General features: G+C 37.9%; 1 long non-coding RNA gene across 1 annotated transcript in view; it reads right to left on the minus strand.

Moving 5' to 3' along the window:
- Window positions 1-2617: 2617 nt before the first annotated feature.
- Window positions 2618-23781, minus strand: part of LOC124980705 (uncharacterized) — a 32073-nt gene continuing 10909 nt past the window's right edge. The window contains exon 3 of the long non-coding RNA XR_007107853.1: window positions 2618-4844. This is a non-coding gene — a long non-coding RNA (uncharacterized LOC124980705). The remainder of the gene's footprint in view (window positions 4845-23781) is intronic.

The raw sequence follows: 23781 nt of genomic DNA on the forward strand, positions 1-23781 counted from the left end.
GGAGATGCCAGGATAAGACCAGTAAGTGACGTAGGATAGAGGTGGGGTGGAGGCAGGAGTGGACAAGGAAGAAAGGACAAAGAAGAAAGAGCGAGCAAGACCTCTGGAGTGGACTAGTGATGATCCTTACTGTTGAGTGAATTGTTCTTCTGTGCAAGTGGAGTAGAAGTCATAAATTCTCATCTTGGTTTTTTGAACAGCAGTCACCTCTGCAACTATCTTTTCTTGCTTTGAGCAACAGCAAGTGTGCTCTTTTTTTTTCTTTTCTTTCTTTCCTTCCTTCCTTCTTTCTCTTTCTTCCTTTCTTTCTTCCTTCCTTCCTTTCTTTCTTTCTTCCTTCCTTTCTTTCTTTTTAATGGTGCTGGAGATTGAACCTGAACCTGGGACCTTTTGTATGCTAGTCAAGTGCTAGACAAGTGCTCTACTAGTGAACTACAGCCTCGGCCCTGTGATTTTGTGATTTTCAAGACTTGGAATATAAATTCTGAAGTGAAGATTTGTTTTCTCAAGGAAATTCCAAGGTTTGTATGTTAAGATTAAGAACTGAGTTCTTTTTTTTTTTTTTTTTTGCGGTGAGTGGATCTCTTATACTACCAGTTATGATTCAGACGGTGGTCAAACAATCCCCTTGACACTCAAGAGCTGTCAAGGAACCTCACAGTTATTCTCTGAGGGAGGGGGACTGACCCATTTTATGATGCTCACAGGCTACTTTCATTATTCAGCATTTTATTTAGGTGTTCCGTGCCCTTTAGGTATAAATTAAATCTAAAACTCAGGAAACAATAAGATCTTTATTGCATTGAAATGACAGAGGCAGAAAGCAAAGAATGAAGGCATTAGGGAATGAGTGTGAGGCCCACTCTTGCTCTTCAACCCTCGGAAGCCCCCCAGCACCTCCCAGGGGTGTGACAGTCTGTGAAGCCTAGAGGCACTCCTTATGTGGCTGGGGCTGAGGATGGGAATTCTCACTGAATGATGTGAAGTCAGCATTTTGCAAGCAAACAAATTATCACTCAGCAAGGGGAAAAAATATCCTAGTGTTTGAGAGAGTGAGTTTCTTTTTTCCCCTGGCCCCGCCCACCCAGTGCTAGGGATGGAACCCAGGGTCTCCTATATGCTAGGTAATTGTTCTACTGCAGAGCTACAGCCCCAACCCCTTATTTTTTTCTATGTAAGTAAGAAATGAACATGCTGAGATGAAAGAATACCAATTTGGTAAAACACATGTTGTTTTATTTTCCTTAGGTTGCAGGGTATCTCAGTATATGAAATAGAAATTTAAAATGCCAGAAAACACTTTCTGCTGATTCTACTTAATTTTTGGAATTATCTTGACAACAATGACATCCATTTAATGCGAGAATAGTATTTTGGTTTTAGGCACCAATGCTGAGTTTTCATTAAATCTTTCCTTTCTGAATAAGCAATGACATAATAGCCATAAATAACATCATATTTCTTTCCAAATGCAATTGTTTTTTGTTCAAAGGGAGTCTGCCCATTTTTAAAAATAACATAAATGAGTACTTGGCACCTGTATGTAGCCCAGTTTCTGTAAAGTACAACTGATAACACTAATATAATTCAAACAATAGCTATCATTCATTGCTTCAATATGTAATGTTTAAATGAACCATTTCATAGGGTTGGAAGGAAACTTGGAAAGGAAATCATCTGAGGAGTTCAAAACCAAGTTGAAAAGACAAGATAAAATAGTAATTAATTAATTGGTTAATGAAGTAATCAAATCATTCATTCGTTTGGGAAATGTTTATTGCTAGATACTGTATAGTAATGTGGATATAGACAAAAATAGATTTGACCTTGTGAAATCTGCAGTCTGGTCTGGGAGAGAGACAGGATTCAGATAACCATAGCAACAGATAAAATTAAACTGCAAGAAGACCCTTGACCTCTATTATGAGAGAATAAATTTGTAAGGATGGCCTCGAATTTGTAGGAGGGTTGTGAAGAGTTAAGCATGAAAGTAGCATTTGAGCAGTTTCAGATGTTATAATTAAGAGGTGGTGAGTTAATTCCTTCTATAAACAAATATTAATTATTTTAAAAATACATATGTGATTAGAAGTCTCAGAGGTCTTTGGAAAGCCTGAGTCTGTATTTACAGCAAAGGTTTGGAAGTGGGCAGAATCTGCCTGGCCTCATGGATCAGGTTGCAGAAGGAGGGCTCTCAGACGGGAGGTGTCAGGCAGGTGAGGAGAAGGTATCCTGCTTGCTGGGGGAGGCTGAAAGAGGCCTTGAATGCCAGACTCCAACCTTTGTGCCCAGAGTCTAAAGGTTAGAGCTCTCTAAACTCATCAATTTCACATTACCTAGATTTTTTTTTTTTTAGAAATACAAATGAGTTAATCCAGTCATTCTCAATATGGGTTAATTTTTCCTGAGAAGACACTTGGCAATTGCTTTAAAATATAAGATATTCAAAATATTGCAAGATGAAAAGATCAAGAGACAAATGCAATTTCAAGAAACAGTTGTTGAGGGCAAGGATGTAGTTCAGTGGTAAGAGTGCTTGCCTGGGTTCCAACCCCAGCACTGAAAAAAAAAAAAAGAAAAAAAGTCATTATAATAGTTTCCAAGAGAAGGGGCCATACCATCATGCCACACGGGAGCACAGAGAAAGTACGAAGGTGGCTCAGGAGGTAGAGAAAGAGGAGGGTCTGTGATCAGGAGTCTTTATTGAGGTTTCTTCAGGAAGGAATGGGTGAGACAGAGTAAACCTAAGTTTAGGATTGGGAAGTTTAAATAATTTCAGCAGGCTCTGGGGCAAAGGGCTGTCCCTAGCTGTTTGGGACCTGGCCCAGAGGTGATTAAAACAGTGGATAGTGACCTGGAGCAACAAATCTCAATAAAGGTAGGTGGTTTGCATGAAGTCTCCAGATTGGTTAATTTGTATCTGAAAATCATAGTAACCTGTGAGTTGCTTACTATCTCTAGGAATTGCTTAGCTCTGGGAGGGGCAGTCCTTTCATGGGAACAAGGCCTCAGCTGTCCAAGCATTGGACAATTTTAAAAAACATGGTTAATAGAGCAATGTCTGGCAGTATTTTCATTTGTTATGACTGGGTGGGAGAGCTTCCACTGAAGCCCAGAGGGTAGGAGGCAGGGATGCTACTAAACAGCCCACAGCACGGGGCAACCTCAGGTCTCAATGCCTCCCACGCTCAGAACCCTGGAAAACTAACCAAAATTTCTCAAGGAGAAACCAAGGAACTCTTCATGTAATTTTGAAACTCCCAAGAGGATTCTGTAGATAAACTTAATTTGGGAACTGCTGGCATAGGCCTTAGGGAACCTCTGATGGATTTGGGGCAAGAAAATGACTTACGGTAAAAGTTTTAGAAAAAAAAAGTCTGTCTGTCTGTAGTAAATATGTAAAAATATATATGGATGGAAAGGAATGACATCACCTCTAGGGCAGCACAGACTTTCAGGGAATGAGACAATAGGTTGACAAATCACATTTCAACTGTCTTTAAAGTTTTGCTTCTTAATCAAAGAAATCTAAAGCAGATTTGAAAAAATGGTATGTAATGAAGTTGAGGATTGAGTAAATGGATAATTATTATTTTCATGACTTTTTTGAATCTTTGAAAATTCTTATTATAAATACTTTAAAAAGTTTTGCAGTTCTTAGAAGTGGTGGGAGAAAAACATATTTCCTCATAAGAAAATTTATTCCCTCTTTGGACAGTTCTGCTGGTATATGGTATTTTTCTGCACAGCTATCAGACAGCTATCATTGCCCTAACCTAGAGTCAGACTTCTGAGTCCTTGGTTGTCCAGGGGCATCCCTGTGGCAATTCTCAAACTTTTGTCTTGATCCTTGAGGCAAGAATCATGCCTTATTTTCAATGTAATCATGCTGCTTAGCACAGTTTTTAGCAAATAGAGTATTATAGTAGTCTCTCCATATATGCTATTTCACTTTGCTGGACATTACTGCACAAGGTCAAACAGTCCAAAAATATTAAATTGAAAATATCAGAAATAACTGGTTTCATGTGTTATCTGAGTAGGGTGATGAAATCTTGAACCATCCTACTCTGCCCTGCCCAGAATGGGAATCACCCCCTTTGTCCCCTGTATTCATGTTATATACACTACCTGCCCATTAGTCACTTAAGAGTCCCCTTGGTTATCAGATCAACTGATAATTACACTTTATGATAGGTGTGTGTGTAGATTGAAAACTGCTACATAGAGAGTTTAGTACTATCTGTGGTTTCAGATGTACGTTGGGAGTTTTGGAACTCCCAGGTCAGGCCTTCAATGAGGCACTAACATAGACAACATATAAGACAGATTTATTGAATATCTAATGACTCAATAGTGTATTTCCCTCTCAAGTGGTAAAGTTATAGCCTGCGTTCTTGGATATTTTACCTAAGAAACCAACAAAACTTTTCATTTCTTAGGAATATGTTGAGCCTCATTCCTTGGCAGAATTTTTCTGTATTCTCAGTATGAGAGATTTCAGTGTAATTTATCTGTGACATTTGTACAAGAAATGTTTGTGTGGAAGGAATTAACCATTCATTCTATAATAATGTACTATCAAGGGACACCCTTTATCTAACTCTAATTGTTCTCATAGGACACTATGTGTGAAAAGTTCTTTGCAAATGTTTATGTGAGTCCAGGGCAGTAGTGGTGATTTGATTCTCATAACATACATCAAAGCACTTAAACTGTGGTTGTAATTTCACAGGTTTGAGTGATGATTTGGCTTGTGTCTGCCTTTCCTGCTAGAACGTCAGCCCCCGAGGTCTGACCAAGTCTTCTGCTCATGGTAGCATCCAGAGCATTCAGCATCGTTCCTGAAATAAATGAGAAAGAAAAGTGAACAAGCAAGAAAAAAGAGTGAGAAAGAGCATGTGAAAAATAGAAAGTATAAAATGAGATATGAAGACAATGCCTAAAGCAAAGCATGTGACCATAAAAACAGTCTTTAGTTACAATTCTTACATTAAAATTTCATTTTTAAAAATTCAATGCCTACTTTCATGATACCATTAGCTGGTACTTTTGGGATAATTTCCACTTGCCAAACACTACACTGATTAAGAGTGTTATCCCAGATAATCTTGGAAATAACGATGGAGAGGTCTTGACTTACAATTAAGGGATATGAGTTCAATAGAAACCATACTGTGAAGTCTGAACTTTGATCTTTTTCTGGGCTGGTGTTTTGTGGTCTGGTCCTGGTGGCCAGGCAGCAGTAGCCAGGGGCAACCCCTAGCCAGCAAAGCCATGGTGGAGGAAACTACCAACCCCAACCCGCTGAAGCTCACTGGTTACTAAACTCTGATGTTAGACGGATATGGCGGATTAAATTCATTTTTGACTTCAGGTATTTCAACTTAGGATGGTTTTAATTGAGACATAGTCTCATCCTATGTCCAGGAGGATCTGGATAAAAAGCAAGTAGTAGTATTTTTTCTTTGAAGAAAACATACCGTAACTGAAATTACTCAGAAAAGTTATAAGTAAAATTGATAACTAAAGTCTTACTCATAAATATTCAAAGAAAGGTGAATGCAAATGCATATATATATTGAAGTGAAATGTAAGGCACAAAAGTTTATATGGAAAAAACAAAGTCACATGATGCTTGAAAAGACACACTCCACCATGAAAATATAATTCATCAACATAACTGAATAATGCCATTTCAAAGTACATAAGGACATCAGTTAAACACACAGGAAAAAAGAACAGAAACTGTTCATTTAATGTACATAATTATATCTTTCAGCCTTTAATACATGCAGAAATCCAAATACACTGGATTATGAAGAATTTCAGTAAGAAAGCTATTGAGAATAATATAATAGACATACCAAACTTGAGCCCTAAAAACGAAATTCATTTTATTGTAAAATGCCCCAACACTTTAATATAAACTGATCACATATTTGTTTACAAAATAAATCTAAGTATATTCTTTAAAGTGGAAATTTTATAATGGCAATATTTAAGCATACTTTCATGAAAATATATAAATTATCAATGCCAGTTAAAATAAAACAAACCTAATCTCATAAAATTAAAACAAAATCTTATGTAAATATATTTTGTACCTATGAGGAGCAAAACTATAATTCAGAATTACTTTGAATATGTTGATGAGAAAATTGCTTATGAAAAACTATGAAACATTGCCACAATGATACTTAGCAATTGTCCAGGTTTTAAGTTTCCATAACTAACAAGAAAGGAGGAACACAAAATAATTAGGTAGTCAGCTAAGATATGTGAAAGCGTAGCGAAGTTAGCCTTAGGAAAGCAGAAAAGAGAAAATAAGGATGAAGTAGAAATTCATGAGGAAAGAGGAAAACATTAAAATTCATTTTTAAAATCTGTTGTCTGGAACTTACTAGTATCATATCTGAACTAATAATATAGACCAGCTCTACAAAATCTAACTAAAAATAAAAGAGAAATGTCACTGTGATGCTATGTATAAGAAAGTATTCAAAAGTATTGGAAGAGAATTCTATGTTAATAAATTTGATAACTCAACGAAATAGATGATTTTCTAGGAAAATATAAAAGATCAAAATTGACTAAGGATGAAGAAAAAAAACTGAATAGAAAAAAATAACTAGGGAAGAAATCGAAAGTGTTGTCAAGGCTTACCTCCAAAAATGGTTGTGGTGCAAATGTTTTTATGAACAAATTTTTTTCCAAGTTTGAGGAACAGATAATTCTTTTGCTCTATAAACTGGAGGATGGAAGAAGATCCAAAGCTTCCTAACTGGTTTTATGAAGCTATCATAACCCTGATTCTGAAACTCAACATTAGCAGAAGTGAAGAAAAATACAAGCTATTTTCCCTGCTTGTACAATCAGAAAGAAAATATTAGGATGTTGACTCTGATACTATGTGAAAAGATCATGTCCCATGGCCAAGTAGCATTTTTTTTCCTTAAAGAACAAAAGTATGCATTAATATTTAGAAATCTACTATTAAAATATACTACCTAAACGGGCCAGAGAAAAGATCATATAAACATCATAATAAAAATGTATTCGATAAAATCAAATACCAACATTAGCTAATTGAAAAAAAAAGTATTTCTTGACATGAGAAAAAAGGGTTTATTTTAAACCAGGGAAGATGATATGCAATGGTGTAATAACCAGAGGAATTTTCATTGGAGTCAAGTACACACCTGCCATCAGCACAAATCTACAGCATTGTTTGGAATTTTAGCCAGTGAAATAGGACAAACAGCTGATTAAGGAGGGGTAGCAAATGGCAAAAGGACAGACTCCATTTTTCATGTGAGGAAGGATTTTTTTTTCTTAGAAAAATCAATAGACCTAGTAAGTCACACAGAAAGTTGGTTAAATGCAAAATAAACAAGCACCACCCACCCCTGTAATAGAAGGTTCCATAACTCTTGGATATTTAATTAAATCAAGTAGTACTGTTTTTAAAAAAAGACTTTTATTCAAATGTGTAAAATATGCAGAAGAATTAGGAATAAACTTAAAAGAACATTTAGGGTCTGTGTAAAAAAACATATCACAAAATGTTTTCAAGATACATTAAGAAAAACACCAAAATGAAAAACATTGTTTTCCTGAAAGGTATTATTTTATAAATATACTGGTTTCCCCAAAAAATGGTTTAAAGCATTTTCAATTACTTTCTGGCTGATATCATTTCATACTTGAGAAAGTGTTTCTGAAGATTATCCAAAAGCATAAAGGAATGAGGATAGACAATCACATTTAAAAGGAAGAGTGCCACAGAGATACTACTGAAATGTCCATAAAATGGCAAGTTCCATAGCAATGCCGCAGTGACCTAAGACAGACAGAGGAGCAATGGAGCAGAAGAGGAGGCAATGTGACAGAAGTCAACCTCCAAGTAACTGGAGAAATGTTGCACTTCTTAGAAAATGTTCCTGGGAGCATTGGTTGTTTTAAAGTCAATTATATCACTAATCACAAAATAACACTAATAAATTCCAAATGGATCAAACATTTGAATGAAAAGATAAATAAAATAATAACAGAGCTAAAAGAAAATGTATTGTTAGAGTCAAAAGACATTTTCTTTCTTTTTGGTACGAGGGATTGAACCCAGGGGTGCTTAACCACTGAGTCATATCCCCAGCCCTTTTTATTTTTTATTTAGAGACAGGGTCTCGCTAAGTTTCTGTGGCTGGCCTTGAACTTGTGATCCTCCTGCCTCAGCCTCCCAAGCTGTTGGGATTACATGGCCCTGTCCAGCTCAAAATAAATTTTTAAGTAAAATTCTTTAAAGTAAAAACTCAGTTTTGGGATACAGATATTAAAGACATCAAAATGACTAGAATTAAAGGGTAATGATGCATTGGCAATAATAGAATATTTATGATAGAAAAAGGATTAATATCCTCAAAATAGCAAGTATATTATGTGTGTATACATACATATATGTATTTCTATATTATACATACATACATACATACATACATTCACATATAAGAGTAAAAGACAATCACTATTATAGAAAAATTGCCAGTTCACTATTAATATGAAAAAAATTCAACCTCCATAGTTATCAAAAATACAAATGTAACAATCCACACATTATCAAAATACCAAAGAAAAAAATTCAGTACTTCTCCATATTTCTGTGTATGCAAAGAGCTTTCATAATCAACAGAAGACAAACTTGGTAAAGCTACAGCACAGCTTGGCTGGAACCCCCCTGGACTGTGACAAATCCTTCCTCTTCCATCTCTAGTTGTGAAACTTTATTGTGTTTTCTGTGCCGTCATTTCTTCTTCACACAGGGAAAACAACAATAGTGATCTTTAGTACTAAAAAGGTGAAATTATTTAGCATATGTTAAGAAATTAATACAGAGCAGGGCATATAGTAAGTGCTAATAAATGTTACTACCTTTAAAGTTATGTGTCCATGTGCATATTCTTTCATTTATTAATTCTATTGCAGTTCCCTGAAGAAATAATCACAGGTGCCTGTACAGATCTGTGCAACTAGTTATAACAGTTTTAGTTGTAATGGTGGGGAACTAAAAATGACCAAAATCACTGATATTTAGGACTTGGTTTAATAAATTAGGGCCCATACAAAAGTCGATAATAGGCAAACACAAGACGTGGGTAAAGACATGGGTAATGCTCAAAATAAAATGTTGATTTGAGAAAGTTAGATGCAAATTATACGTGGATTCTAATAATATTTTTAATATATTTACCAAAATATGTATTTTTATCAAAAGTGCTAACACTTCATAACTAAATGCTGGTTATTTCTGGGTTGTGATGTTATGAATTTAACTTTTTGAAAATTTTCTCCCAATTTTCAAATACATGTAAATAACGTTCACAATCTGGCAAAGACATCCCATCAGTAATTGAACATCTTCACTTCGTCACTAACTCCCTATGAGGAGTTTCCCTCTCACCTCTGTTCTGACAGCTCGCACACTCGGTTTTGCTGCTTATTGCATGGATTGCTTTTCACCCGGGCTGGGTGGTGTTACAGGCTCAGCCATTTGCTTCTGCTGTCAGCAGAGAGCAGCCCGGAGCAACTTGTTCAGGCTGCAGTTGCTGCTGGATTTTTTACAGTCTCTTATTTAGCCTCCTTTTCATTAACTGATCTACTAAAAATGACACAAAATATCATTTAATCACTGCACTTAATTCAACCTACTCTTCACCTACCATATATGGGAACTTCAGAGTTACAATTAAGACATAGTCCCTGCTTCCAGCACTTGGCAAACAAGGGGAGACTTGCTCCAAATCCTATGCAATGGTCTACCACTGCTCACAAAGATCAGTCCTATATTGTTCGTCTTGTGGCAAGTAAATGTTGGCAGCTCAAGCATTGCCAGCTTTAGCAAGTAAAAAATACTGCATGGAACAAATATTGCACAAGACATATTTAAAAATTATTCAAATGTATCTGAAATTCAAGTGTAACTGGGCTTCCTGTATTGTATCTGTCGACTCTATAGGCAATAATTGTTAACACCCCCATGCTCCTCTCCTCATTCCAATTTTACAGATGAGTAAACTGAGGCTCAATCAAGTTTTCGTGACTTGTTATATTATTACATCCAACCATCAGGGCCTGAATTAGAACCTGATCTCTTGCGTTTAGTCTAATTGTATGTAAAGCCTGCCTCACATGGGGTCTCATTGGCTTTTACATTTGTGTCTGTTTTAATGAGTTCAGTGCAGTTGATTATTTTTTTCTTTTGCTTCTGGATGGTGCCACTTCTGGTTAATAGTCCTCTGTGAATTAGTCATGCAGCCACAGAGTCCTGCAGAGCATCTGGAAGTGGGAATGATGGGTCAGAGAGAGTCCTGTTGCTAACTCAGTCCCAGGAAAAGGGTGTTGTGCCTCCCTGCTTCTACTGAGAGAGTTCTTCCTGGCAAATGGCTGTGCTGTGCACCCTAAGGGAGGGCAGTGGTTCATACACAAATATGCCTTTTAGTCTAAGTCCAGCCCTGACATGTACAGAGCAAAGGGATGCCCAGGGTTACCTGAGCAGCCCACCTGCTCCAGCCCATCACCTCCCCTAGCTCAGCACGGTGCTTGATTCTCATGTATCAAGTGAATAAATGTTCCCATTGAGCTGGAGCCCTGGTTCCTTCAGTGGGATTTCCCAGTGACAGGGCGGAGAAGGCACCTCTCCTACTGCTTCAGGGTGAAGTACTCCATAGAGGAGCCTGATGTGGCACTTGGAGGCTTCCTTCTGTGGAAGCCCTGTTTGAATTCCAGACTTGACCCCAAACAACTGAGTTTTAGGCATTCCTTAAGCACACACTGCTTGGTAGATAACTCGTCTTATTTTCTATTGCTTTAACTGAATACCACAAAGTGGGTCATTTAGAAAGTCCTGGAGGCTGGGAAGTCCAAGGTGCGGGGCCACATCTGGTGAGGGCTTTCTTGCGATTGGGGACTCTGCAGAGTTCAAAGGCAAAGCAGGGCATCACATAGCAAGACTGGGAAGTTTCCAAGCTTAGGTCTCTCTTCCTATAAAGCCACCAATGCAATCATGGGTCTCCTAGCCTCATGACCTCACCTAATCTTAACCACCTGCCACTGACCGGACCTCCAAACTCCAGAGTCAGATTAATCTACGTTTCCTTCCTCTTAATATGTCACAGTGGAGATTAAATTTCAACACAAGTTTTGATGGGGGTGTTCAGACAGCAATACTCTGCCAGGCTCTAGGGCTACAAAAGAGAATACAACACAGATCTTTTCTTCATTCAGTCCATGGCTGACAGAAACGTGATCATGAACCACTGAACTTAACTGGTCCCAGGGTGAGTGAGTAGCTTTCTTGTGGACAGAAATAGTCCCTTCCCTTTGGGATGCTAAGGAACCAGGAGAGGTTTTATCTTTATCAATCACCTTAGTATGCAGGAGAAATCTAGAAACTGTGGAGGAAAAGCAACACCTCTGGAATTGCTTTGACTTTAAGCCTAGAACATTCCACACTTAGGTAGGCAGGACTATTTCATCTCTCCTTGTATATTTATTATCATCTGTTTTGTGTATTGAAATCAACCAGAGAGGAACCCATTCTCTTTCTCTGCTTTTCTCTATCATTTCTGGCTTAGCTGATGAGCGGGCCCCAGATTTTAGGGCAAGATCGGTGGTGTGTGCAATCTACATGGACGTCAATAGAAGGTTCTTGTATTTTTCCAAGTCCTCTGCTGCTGATAGGGTTGGCTTCTTTTGCCAGATGCCCAGCTGACATGCCAGGGGCTTCCTGGGTGGGGAAGAACCATTTCATGGTCATCTGGAGAGGCCTGAGTGTGTGGAGGTTACAGCCTTGTATTAACCTGGGATGGCAATTCAGGGTCGACTCCCCCTGGAGGTTCTCTGGGGGTTTCAGACACCTGCTCTTCTGTCTTCCCTCTTCTGCCTTATCCTTCTTACCCTGGAGAAAGTGATTAAATGTCTGCCACACTTCAGTAAACAGTGCAAGGATCTGTCGGCCTTGCTCTGCCTCCGGTGGTATTACAGGTTGAGTCTCCCTTATCTGAAATGCTTGGGACAAAAAGTGTTTTAGATTATTTTCAGATTTTGAAATATTTGCATAAGCATAATGATCTATCTTAAGGTTGAGACCCAAATCTAAAAACAAAATTCATTTACGTTTCATATATATCTTATATACATAGCCTAAAGGTAGTTTCATACAATATTTTTAGCGTGCCAGCATTTTGGCTGTGAACCAAGCACATGAGGTTAAGTGTGGAACTTTCCACTTGCGGTATCATGTCAGCATGAAAAAAGTTTTGGATTTTGGAGAAATTTGCATTTCAGATTTTCAGATTACGTTTACTTAGTTTGTAACTCCTTCGAATTCAAGATCTAGCAGGCAGGGACTATGCCTTTGAGAGTTGTGTAGTTTCCAATACACACAGAGGCTCTGGTCAAAGAGATCTCACTGCTGGAGTGCAGGCAAGTGGGAGTAAGCCGAAGATTGCTGGTCATTAAGGCTCATCTGTCTGTCTATCTGTGCTCTGAGTTGGTGAACAGCAACATGAAAAAAGTTTCCAGGCTCGAAAGGGGGGAGGATCAGGTTTTGCTCAAATTTCATAAGATAAGCTTTGAGAGATTCTGAAAACAGCTGAATAATATCCTCAAACCAATCGAGAGCTTTTTGTTCATTAAAAAAGAGTTGATTCTGTTCCTATAAAAACAAACAGTTGCTCCAGGCTGGGACTCACTTATGTTATTGTTCAGTGCTAGGATACTGTGACTTTTTGAGTGAAGAATTATTTTAAGATCAGTCCAAGGAGGTGTGGCTAACTTCAGTTGCAAATGAACTTGCAACAATGGAGTTCTTAGAGGATTTATGGTTAGCACCTTGCAGTGCTTTAACCTGTTATACTTGATAAGCAACATGGTCAGGTGTTAGCTGCATGTTCCTCCAAAGTAGGTTCCCTGATCTGACTTGATTTTATATTAAATGAACAAGTACATCCTTTCATTCATGTGGCTACAAAACACATAGAAAATACCAAAATTTCACTTTCATGAGTCTAACATGTGCTAATGTCCCTCTCCTGTTCACTGATTTACACCTCAATGCATTTGTTGCATTAGAATTACAAATACCAAGCAAGATAAGTCATTGTATCAACTCCAGAAAGTTTATGAAAGGAGACAGACCCATAAACAAATGCGGAGATCCCTGTCACAAATGCAATGCTAAAAGCATGTCTGGGAACAATGGAACTTGGAGTGACTTAGACATCCAGACAGATATGAATGCTCTTCCTTTACAATAGACAAAACTCAATAAAACATTTATAAAAAAATCTGATATGTGAACAAACTCGTAGAAAATAAAGGATATTTCCAAGTGCCAAAAAATAAATTAATTAATTAATATCCATGTGGTAAGAGTAAGCAGAAAGCCCAGGTCTACATGCAAGTGTCAGGGGCCCTGGGTGACATTCTAACACCGTGGTGGGAAAAGAAGGAATACCTTTCCACACTGGGGAGGCAAGACAGGTAGAACTAGAACTCCTGCAGTCTCTGGGGGTGCTCTGCCCCAAAGAGACCACGCTTATAGGCCCAGCAAGGCAAGGGCGGAGCCTGCCTTCAGTGCATGCCTGCATGGGCAGAAACAAACAAACCAAAAAACACCTCCCGTCAGAAGACACAATCCCTGTACAACATTTGTATATGGTAAATGTATGCATAAGTTTCTTGCGACTGCTGTAAAAAATATACCACTTTTAGTTATTTTAGACAATACAAATCTATTCCCTCCTAGTGCTAGAGGCCAGAAGTTTGAAAACAGCTGTTATGGTTTGGATGTGAGGTGTCCCCTAAAAGCTCACACGTGAGACAATGCAGGAAGGTCCAGAGGAGAAATGACTGGGTTGTAAGAGTCTTCACCCAATCAGTGAATTAATCCCTGATGGGATTAATTGAAGTGGTAGGGTGTGGCTGGAGGAGATTGGACTTGGGGCGTGGTTTTGGGGTATATATTTTGTATCTGGAGCGTGGAGACTCTCTTTGCTTCCTGTTGATGCGAGCTGTTTCCCTCTGCCACACACTCCATCATGATGTTCTGCTTTAGCTCAAGCCGGAGGAATGGGCTCTATGGACCCTCTGACACCATGAGCACTCAAATAAACCCTTTCTCCTCTATAATTGTGCTGGTCAGATCATTTCGTCACAGCAGTGAAAAAACTGACAAAACATCAGCATCGCAGAAATGAGATGGGGGTAGCAGCCAGGCCAGAGGATCTAGGGAGCCTCAACTCTTTGAGCATCTAGTGGCTACTAGCCTTCCGTGGCTTGTGGCCACATCACTCCAGTCTCCACCTCTGTCCTCACAGTGTCATCTCAGATAGTGTGTCTGGTCTCCCTTCCTCTTCATTTTATAAGATGATATGTGATGACATTTAGGGTCCAGCTAGATAATGCAGATTAATCTCCCCATCTCAAAATTCTTACGTAAGCACAATTGCAAAGTTCTTTCTTGTTATATAACATAACATTCACAGGTTCTAGGAATTAGGACATGGATATCTTTTAGGGGACATTATTCAGCCTATTGCACTGATTGATCTTTTAAAATAGTGTTATGGATTGTATGTGAGGTGTTTTCCAAAAGCTCACCTGTGCGACAGGTTCAGAGGGGAAAGGATTGGTTTGTGACAGCCTTGAACTAATCGGTGAATTGATCCCCGATGGGATTAACTGAGCAGTAGTTGGAGGCAGATGGGGTGTGCCTGCAGGAGGTGGAGCATTGGGGGTGTAACTTTGGGGTGTATGTTTGTATCTGGGGAGTGGAGACCTTTCTCTCTGCTTTCTGATAATCATGTGAGCTGCTTCCCTCTGCCACACTCTTCCTCCATGATGTCCTGCCTCATCTTGAGTCCTGAGGAATGGAGTCTGCTGTTTATGGACTGAGACCTCTGAAACTGTGAGCCCCTCGATAAACTTTTCCTTCTCTACAGTCATTCTGGTTGGGTCTTTTAGTCACAGCAGAGAAAAAGCTGACTAAAACAATAGTATTCAATATGCATGTTCAGTATTTCAATACTTATTGATAATAATGATTCTCTCTATAAGTAAAATTCAAATATGGTATAGTATCTAAGTCCAAGTAACTTTGTTTCAAATTGGAATTTCACAATATTTAAGGATGTTGAATACATCTTCATATCATTTATTTCTCCCTTTGTTTCATGAAAATGTCCTTTCAAATATTTTTCCATTTTTTATTTGTATTGTATGTTTACTTATTACTTAAGTTTTTAAATTATTTTATTATTTTATTTTTGGTGCTGAAGATTAAACCCAGAGCCTCATCCATGCTAAGCATATGCTCTACCACTGAGCTACACCCACTACCACTGAGCTACACCCCCAGCCCTACTAGAATTTTGAGAGTTTTTTATAATAAAATTTTTGAGAAATCTCCATTCTTCTTTCCAGAGTGAGTGCACCAATTTGCAATCCCACCAGTGGTGAATGAGTTTACCTTTTCCCCCACAGCCTCACCAACATCTATTGTTGCTTATATTCTTGCTGATTGTCATTTTGACTGGAGTGAGATGAAATCTTAGAGTAGTTTTGATTTGCATTTCTCTAATTGCTAGAGATATTAAACATTTTTTTCCATATATTTTTTGATTGATTATATATCTTCTGTGAAGTGTCTCTTCAGTTCCTTAGGCAAGTTATTGATGGGTTATTTGTTTTTTTGGTGGTTTTTTTTTTTTTTTTTTTTGAGAGCTGTATAGTTTCCAAGATACACAGAAGTTCCGGTCAAAGAGATCTCACTGCTGAGATAGAGCACTAACCTGAAGATTAGTGCTCTATATAATTCTAGATACATTCTGTAGTCTCTTCACATTATTGTTTCCTTTGCTGAGAAGAAGCTTTTTAGTTTGAATTCATCCCCTTTATTGACTCACTGCTGATGGGACTGCAAATTGGTGCAACTATAGAAGGGAGTATGGAAATTCCTTAGAAAACTTGCAATGGAACCACCGTTTGACCCAGCTATCCCGCTCCTTGGTATATACCCAAAGGACTTAAAATCAGCATACTACAGTGACAGAGCCACATCAATGTTTATAGCAGCTTAATTCACAATAGCTAAACTGTGGAACCAACCTAGATGCTCTTCAGTAGATGAATAGATAAAGAAACTGTGGTCTATATACACAATGGAATATTACTGAGTCTTAAATAATAAAATTATGGCATTTGCAGGTAAATAGATGGAGTTGGAGAATATCATGCGAAGCGAAGTAAGCCAATCCCAAAAAACCAAAGGCCAAATATTTTCCCTGACAAGTGGATGCTGATCCATAATGGGGGAGGGCAAGGGAAGAATGAAGAAACTATGGATAGGGCCAGGGGGAGGGGCAGGGATGGGAGGAGTCAGGGAATGGAAAGATGGTGTAATGAGACAGACATTATTACCCTATGTACATGTATGATTGCATAAATGGTGCGACTCTACAGCATGTACAACCAGAGAATGAAAAGTTGTGCTCTGTTTGTGTACAATGAGTCAAAATGCTTCTGCTATTGTGTATAACTAATTAAAACAAATAAAAAATAAAAATACAATTAAACTTTGAGATTAGATGTGATTCCTCCAACTTCACTTTTTTTCAATATTGTTTGGTGATTCTAATTCCTTTGTCTTTATCTTTTTATCCAAACTTTAAAATCAGTGTGTCTAGCAGTTAAGATTCTTTCCAGAATTGCATTAACTATATAGGTATCTGTAATGGTTTGAATATGGGGTGTCCCCCAAAGCTCCTGTCTTAATTCAGAAACATGGGGCGGGTGAAATGCTTAGATTGTGAGGGTTGTTATCTGATGGGTCCATCCTCCTTTGAATGGACTAACCAGGTGGTAATAGCAGGTAGGGGGGCATGGCTAGAGGAGGGGTCCCTGGGGAGTACCCTGGAAGGGTGCATCTTCTCTGCAACATTTTCCCCCGTTCTCCTTCCCATGAGTGGAGTAGCGCTCCTGTGCCTCTCCTTTCCACCATGATGTTCTGCCTTACCTTGGGCCCAAAGCAACAGATGCAGTCAGCCATGGACTGCAGCTCTGAGACCATGAGCCTAAAAAAACTTTTCTTCATCCAAGTTGTTCTTGTCACGCATGTATTTTAGTCACAGTGATGAAAAGTTGACTAACACAATGTTGAAAGAGGCAAAGAGAGAGAGAAAGAGAGAGAGAGATTGATTATTCAATTTGAGCAAAAGAGAGAAAAAAAGATTTAGAAGATAGAGCAGCCTCTCAGGACCTGTGGGTCAATCACAAAAGGTCATTCATGCCATTGGAGTCCTACAGGGAAAGGAAAAATGGTATGATGCAGTAAAAAATGTGAAGAATCAATGACTGAAAACATCCAGAATTTTGAGGAAGATGTAAACCTGAAAATTTAAGAAGTTCAAACCCCAAAACAGGATTAATTAAAGAAATGCACACCCAGGAGAATCACAATCAAATTTTCTAAAAATTGGAAACAAGGAAAAACTCTTGAAAGCAGGCGGAGGAGAAGGACATGTAACTTCTAGTGGTACAATGATTGAAATGGGGGTAGATTTATCTTCAGAAATCATGGAACCCAGGAGGCAGTGGGCATTTTGAAAGCCCTGAGAGAAAAGAACTATCATCTGAGATGTCTAGATCCAGAAAAGAAATATTTCTTCTAAGAATGAAGGTGAAACAAAGGATTCTCATTTGTAGAAAACCAGAAGACTGCAGTTTCGCTCTAAATGAATCACTTAATGAAGCCATTTCAACTGAAGGAAAAGGAATGTTACAAAGAAATTATAGAATATCAGGATTAAAGAAAGAGCAATGAAAATGTTAAATATCTGGATAAATATAATAGATTATTTTACTCTTGAGTTGTTGAAATATATTTGATGGCTAAAACAAAAAATGATATACTGTCTGACGGGATATTCAAGGTACATAGATGCAATATACAAGATAATTACAATATAAAGGTACTGAAGTTTTGGCATTTCACCATAAAACTAGACAGAGAAAAAAGTGAGGTATATTACAATCACACCCATATGTATGTATGTATGTATATATATGTGTAAATACATATATATAGAAAAAGGGACACATTTAAAAGAGACCAGTAAGAGTGAAAAAACATGCTACATAAATAAAAATGCTAAGCTTTACTTCATAAAAAAAGAATACAGAAATGAGAAACAGAAATAAAATATAGGGACAAAACAGAAAACAAATAAAATAGCAGACCTAAATCTAAACATATAAAGAATCATATTAAATGTTAATTATCTAAACACATCAACTAAAGATAGAAATTGTCAGAGTGCATATTTTAAATGACTATGATATGCGATCTATAAGAAACTTCTTATCAATGTAATTATGTAAGTAAATTAAGCCTAAATGAATAGAAAAGATATGCCATGGAAACATTGGTCCAAAAAAAAAAAAAAAAAATCGAGAGTGACTGTGTTAGCAAAGTGGGTTTTATTATTTATTTATTTATTTTTTCAGTACTGGAATTGAACTGAAGTTCTTTATCATTGAGCTCCATTCCCAGCTCCTTTTATTTTTCATTTTGAGACAGGGTTTTACTAAATTGCCCAGACTAAGCCTTGAACTTGTAATTCTTCTACCTCAGCCTCCTGTGTCTGAGATTATAGGTGTGCAACACCATGCCCAGATAGACAAAGCAGATCTAAGAGTGAACAAATTATCAGGGATAAATAGAGACATTACATGATGATAAAAGAGTCGATTCACCATGAAGACATAACCTTTTTTTTTGGTACCAGGGATTGAACTCTGGGGTACTCAACCACTGAGCCACATCCGCAGCCCTTTTTTTTGTATTTTATTTAGAGACAGGGTCTCACTGAGTTGCTTAGCCTCGATAAGTTCCTGAGTCTGACTTTGAACTCACCATCTTCCGGCTTCTTCCTCCTGAGCCATTGTGATTACAGGCGTGTGCCACTATAGACATAATCATCTTTAATGTGGCTGCACTTAATGACAGAGCTTTAAAAGACATGATGCAAAAACTGATAGATGTGAATGGAGAAATTTTTATGACTCTACAGTTATATGTGGCTGTTCCAGGGCTCCCCTCTCAGTAATACACAGAAGTGATAAAAAAATCAGCAATGATATAGGATTGAACGCCATCAACCAACTGGGTCTAAACAAATATTCTACCCACAGCAGTAGAATATGCATTGCTTTTGAAGTAGACGGGAAAGTCAAGAAGACAGATAATCCCTTGGGTCACAAAACAAACATTTACAAAGAATTTAAATTATGCAAAAAATCAGATCCATAATGTAAATAAGTTAAAAATTAATAACTGGATAACTTCAAGATAAAAGAAGATCTCTGAACACATCTTTCTAAGTATTCTATTAATCAAAGAAGAAGTCCTAGGGTAAATTAGAGAACAGTTTCAACTAAACAAAAATAAACATGAAACAAATCAAATTTTGAGAAGTAGTTCAAGTTGTGTTTAGAGGGACATGTATATGCTAGAAAAGAGATGCCTCACATACATTATGTAAACTTATACTTTAAGAAGAATAACCTCAAAGCAAAAAAGTAAATAAAACAACAGAGAAACAATAGAAAAAATAATCAAAGAAACTGAAAGCTGGCTCTTTAAAAAGGCCAATAATTTCAATAAATTTTCAGCAAGATCGACAGAAAATAGGAGGGAAAATAATTGCCAATATCAGGAATGAAATAGAGGGCACCACTACTGGCCCTACTGACATTAATAAATGATAAGGGAACACTGTGAACAATTATATATGAATATATATATTTATATATATATATATATATATATATATATATATATATAAAATTTTTGACAAGTTAGGTAAATGCACAAATTCCTTGAAAACCACAGCTTACCTAAACTCACTCGAAATGTGACAACTAGAATACCCCCATAACTTTTTTTTCAGTCCTGGTCAAACATGTTAGTCAAGCTCTTTACCACTGAACTACATCCCCAACCTAGGAACACCCCTGTAACTTTTAAGAAAATTAAACCTGTGGTTAAAAACTTGCTGAACATGTGGTATACATACACAATGGAATATTACTCAGCCATATGTATGACATTTGCCAGTAAACGGAAGAATCTGTAGAGAATCATGCTAACTGAAATAAGCCAATCCCAAAAAAACAAAGATCAAATGGTCTCTTGATATGTGGATGCTAACACACAACAAGGAGGGGAGGGGAAAAATAGAAATTCAGTGAATTCAACAAAGGGGAATGAAGAGAAGGGAGGGGGCATAGGAATAGGAAAGACAGTGGAATGCATGGGACATAATTTTCCTTTCATCTACATATATGAATATGCCACAGAGAATCTCAGTATCATGTACATCCACAAGACTAGGATCCAATTAGTATAACATATATTCAATGTTTGTATAAAGATATTAAAATAGACTCTACTGTCATGTATAACTAAAAAGAACCAATTTTAAAAATCCTGCTGAAAAAGTTCTCCAGACTCAGATGATTTCATTGGAAAAGTCTAGCACTCATTTTTAAAAGTAATAAAGTCTATTCTATAATATCTCTCCCAAAAAGTGAAAGAAGGAGAAACACTCCTTAAATCAATATAGGAGGTCATCATTACAGGATATAGACACAGGGATGAGTGGTAGGAAGGAAGGAAGGGAGAAAGGGAGATGGAGGGTGGGAAGGAGGAAGGAAGCAAGGAGAGAAGGGAAGGAAGGAAGGGAGGAGGAGGGGGAGGGAGAAAAGGAGGAAGGAAGAAGGGAGGAAAGGAAGAAAGCAGACAGGGAACGGAGGGGGAAGGAGGGCAAGAAAGAGGTGAGAAAGGAAGGACCGAAAGAAGGAAGGAGGAAGGGAAGGAGAGAAAGAAGGAAGAAAAACTGTAGTCTAATTTCCCTCATAAGCCTAGATACAAAAGCACAAATTAAAAAAAACAACTGGGAGAGATCCAAGATGGCGGACTAGAGGGTGACTGCTTCTCCTGTCGCTCCAGAACCCAGGATTCAAGAAGGGAAGATATTGAGAGACTCAGACCAACATAGAGCCGTGGGGTGAGTCTCTCCCACAGGGTGAAGCTCAGCCCGGGCAGCAGTCCCGGACAGGGGCAGGTTCTTGGGGCAGAGCAGGGCAGCCAGAGACCCAAGCAGCCCAGCTCCCTCCAGCAGCAGGCGGAGTCCACAGCCAGCTCATTGGAGCAGGCCCGCCCAGTGAGAGCTTTACCTCACAGAGCCAAACCCAAACTCTGAACCCAGCGGTGGGCCCTGGCCTGCAGGCGGCTTCTGGGACCAAGGCAGGACAGGGAGAGGCTTTCCCCTAGCAACCTGGCTCCCTCAGGTGGGGACAGGCCCTGTCTATAGCCAGCTTCTAGGAGCAGGACCGCCAAGTGAGAGGATTTCCACGCAGAACCAGCCCCCAGCCCTGGACACAATAGCGGGCTGGGGGCAGCTTTCTTCAGAAGCACTGCATTATCAAGTTCCTCCAAGACTTCAGGCTACTGAAGGATAAGAGGGGATATACTAGAAATCTACAGGAACACTATAAGCCAAAGAGGAAATCTGCAATATCTCAGAGTCCCACTGATATCTGACCAATATGAGAAAACAAGGGAAGAAAATGTCCCAAACAAACCTAGATACTATATCAATAAAACCCAATGACAGCACAGCAGAAGAAATGTCAGAAAGGGAGTTCAGAATGTACATAATTAAAACGATCAGGGAAGCAAATGAGGAGATGAAAGAGCAAATGCAGGCGTTGAAGGAAGAGATGAAAGAGCAAATGCAGGCATTAAATGATCGCACCAATCAACAGTTAAAAGAGCAAATACAGGAAGTAAGAGATCATTTCAATAAAGAGTTAGAGATACTAAAAAAAAAAACAAACAGAAATCCTTGAAATGAAGGAAACAATAAACCAAGTTAAAAACTCCATAGAAAGCATAACCAATAGGATAGAACACCTGGAAGACAGAACCTCAGACATTGAAGACAAAATATTTCATCTTGAAAACAAAGTTGACCAAACAGAGAAGATGGTAAGAAATCATGAACAGAATCTACAAGAATTATGGGATATCATGAAAAGGCCAAATTTGAGAATTATTGGGAGTGAGGAAGGCTTAGAGAAACAAACCAAAGGAATGAACAATCTATTCAATGAAATAATATCAGAAAATTTCCCAAATCTGAAGAATGAAATGAAAAACCAGGTACAAGAGGCTTATAGGACTCCAAATATACAAAACTACAACAGACCCACACCAAGGCACATTATTATGAAAATACCTAACATACAAAACAAAGACAGAATTCTAAAGGTTGCGAGAGAAAAGAATCAAATTACATTCAGGGGGAAACCAATAAGAATACCAGCAGAGTTTTCAATCCAGACCCTAAAAGCTAGAAGGGCCTGGAACAACATTTACCAAGCCCAAAAAGAAAATGGATGCCAACCAAGAATCTTATACCCAGCAAAACTTACTTTCAGATTTGACGATGAAATAAAATCCTTCCATGATAAACAAAAACTAAAAGAATTGATAAAAAGAAAGCCAGCATTACAGAACATTTTCAGCAAAATATTCCATGAGGAAGAGATGAAAAACAATGATGCAAATCAGCAACAAGAGGTACTAACCTAAAGGAATAGCAAAATAAAGGAGAAACCAAACCCTGTCAAGAAACAAAAATGAGTCAAATGACTGGGAATACAAATCATATCACAATAATAACCCTGAATGCAAATGGCCTGAACTCATCAATCAAAAGACATAGACTGGCAGGTTGAATTAAAAAGAAAAATCCAACAATATGCTGCCTGCAAGAGACTCACCTCATCGAAAGAGATACCCACTGACTAAAGGTGAAAGGATGGGAAAAAAACATACCATGCACATGGACACAGTAAAAAAGCTGGAGTATCCATCCTCATTTCAGATAATGTGGACTTCAAGCCAAAACAAGTCAGAAGAGATAAAGAAGGACATTACATACTGCTTAAGGGAAGCATAAATCAGCAAAACATAACAATCATAAATATCTATGCCCCAAACATTGGCTCATCCATGTACGTCAAACAAATCCTTCTCAATTCCAGAAATCAAATAGACCACAACACAATAATACTAGGCAATTTTAACACACCTCTCTCACCACTGGATAGATCTTCCAAATAAAAATGGAATAAAGAGACCATAGATCTCAATAACACAATCAATAATTTATACTTAACGGACATATATAGAATATACCATCCAACAAAGAATGAGTACACTTTCTTCTCAGCAGCACATGGATCCTTCTCTATAATAGACCATATTTTATGCCACAAAGCTACTGTTAGCAAATATAAGAAGATAGAGATACTACCCTGTACTCTATTAGATCATAATGGATTGAAATTAGAAATAAATGACAGAATAAAAACCAGAAAATTCTCCAATACCTGGAAATTAAATAATACACTATTATATGATGAATGGATAATAGAAGACATCAGGAGGGAAATAAAAAAATTCTTAGAAGTAAACGAGAACAAAGACACATCATATCAAAATCTCTGGGACACTATGAAAGCAGTACTTAGAGGAAGATTTATTTCATGGGGCGCATTCAACAAAAGAAGTAAAAAATCAACAAATAAACGACTTAACACTACAGCACAAAGCCCTAGAAAAAGAAGAGGAGACCAACACCCAAAGTAGTAGAA

Source organism: Sciurus carolinensis, chromosome 3, assembly GCF_902686445.1.
Source record: "Sciurus carolinensis chromosome 3, mSciCar1.2, whole genome shotgun sequence".
Taxonomy (NCBI): domain Eukaryota; kingdom Metazoa; phylum Chordata; class Mammalia; order Rodentia; family Sciuridae; genus Sciurus; species Sciurus carolinensis.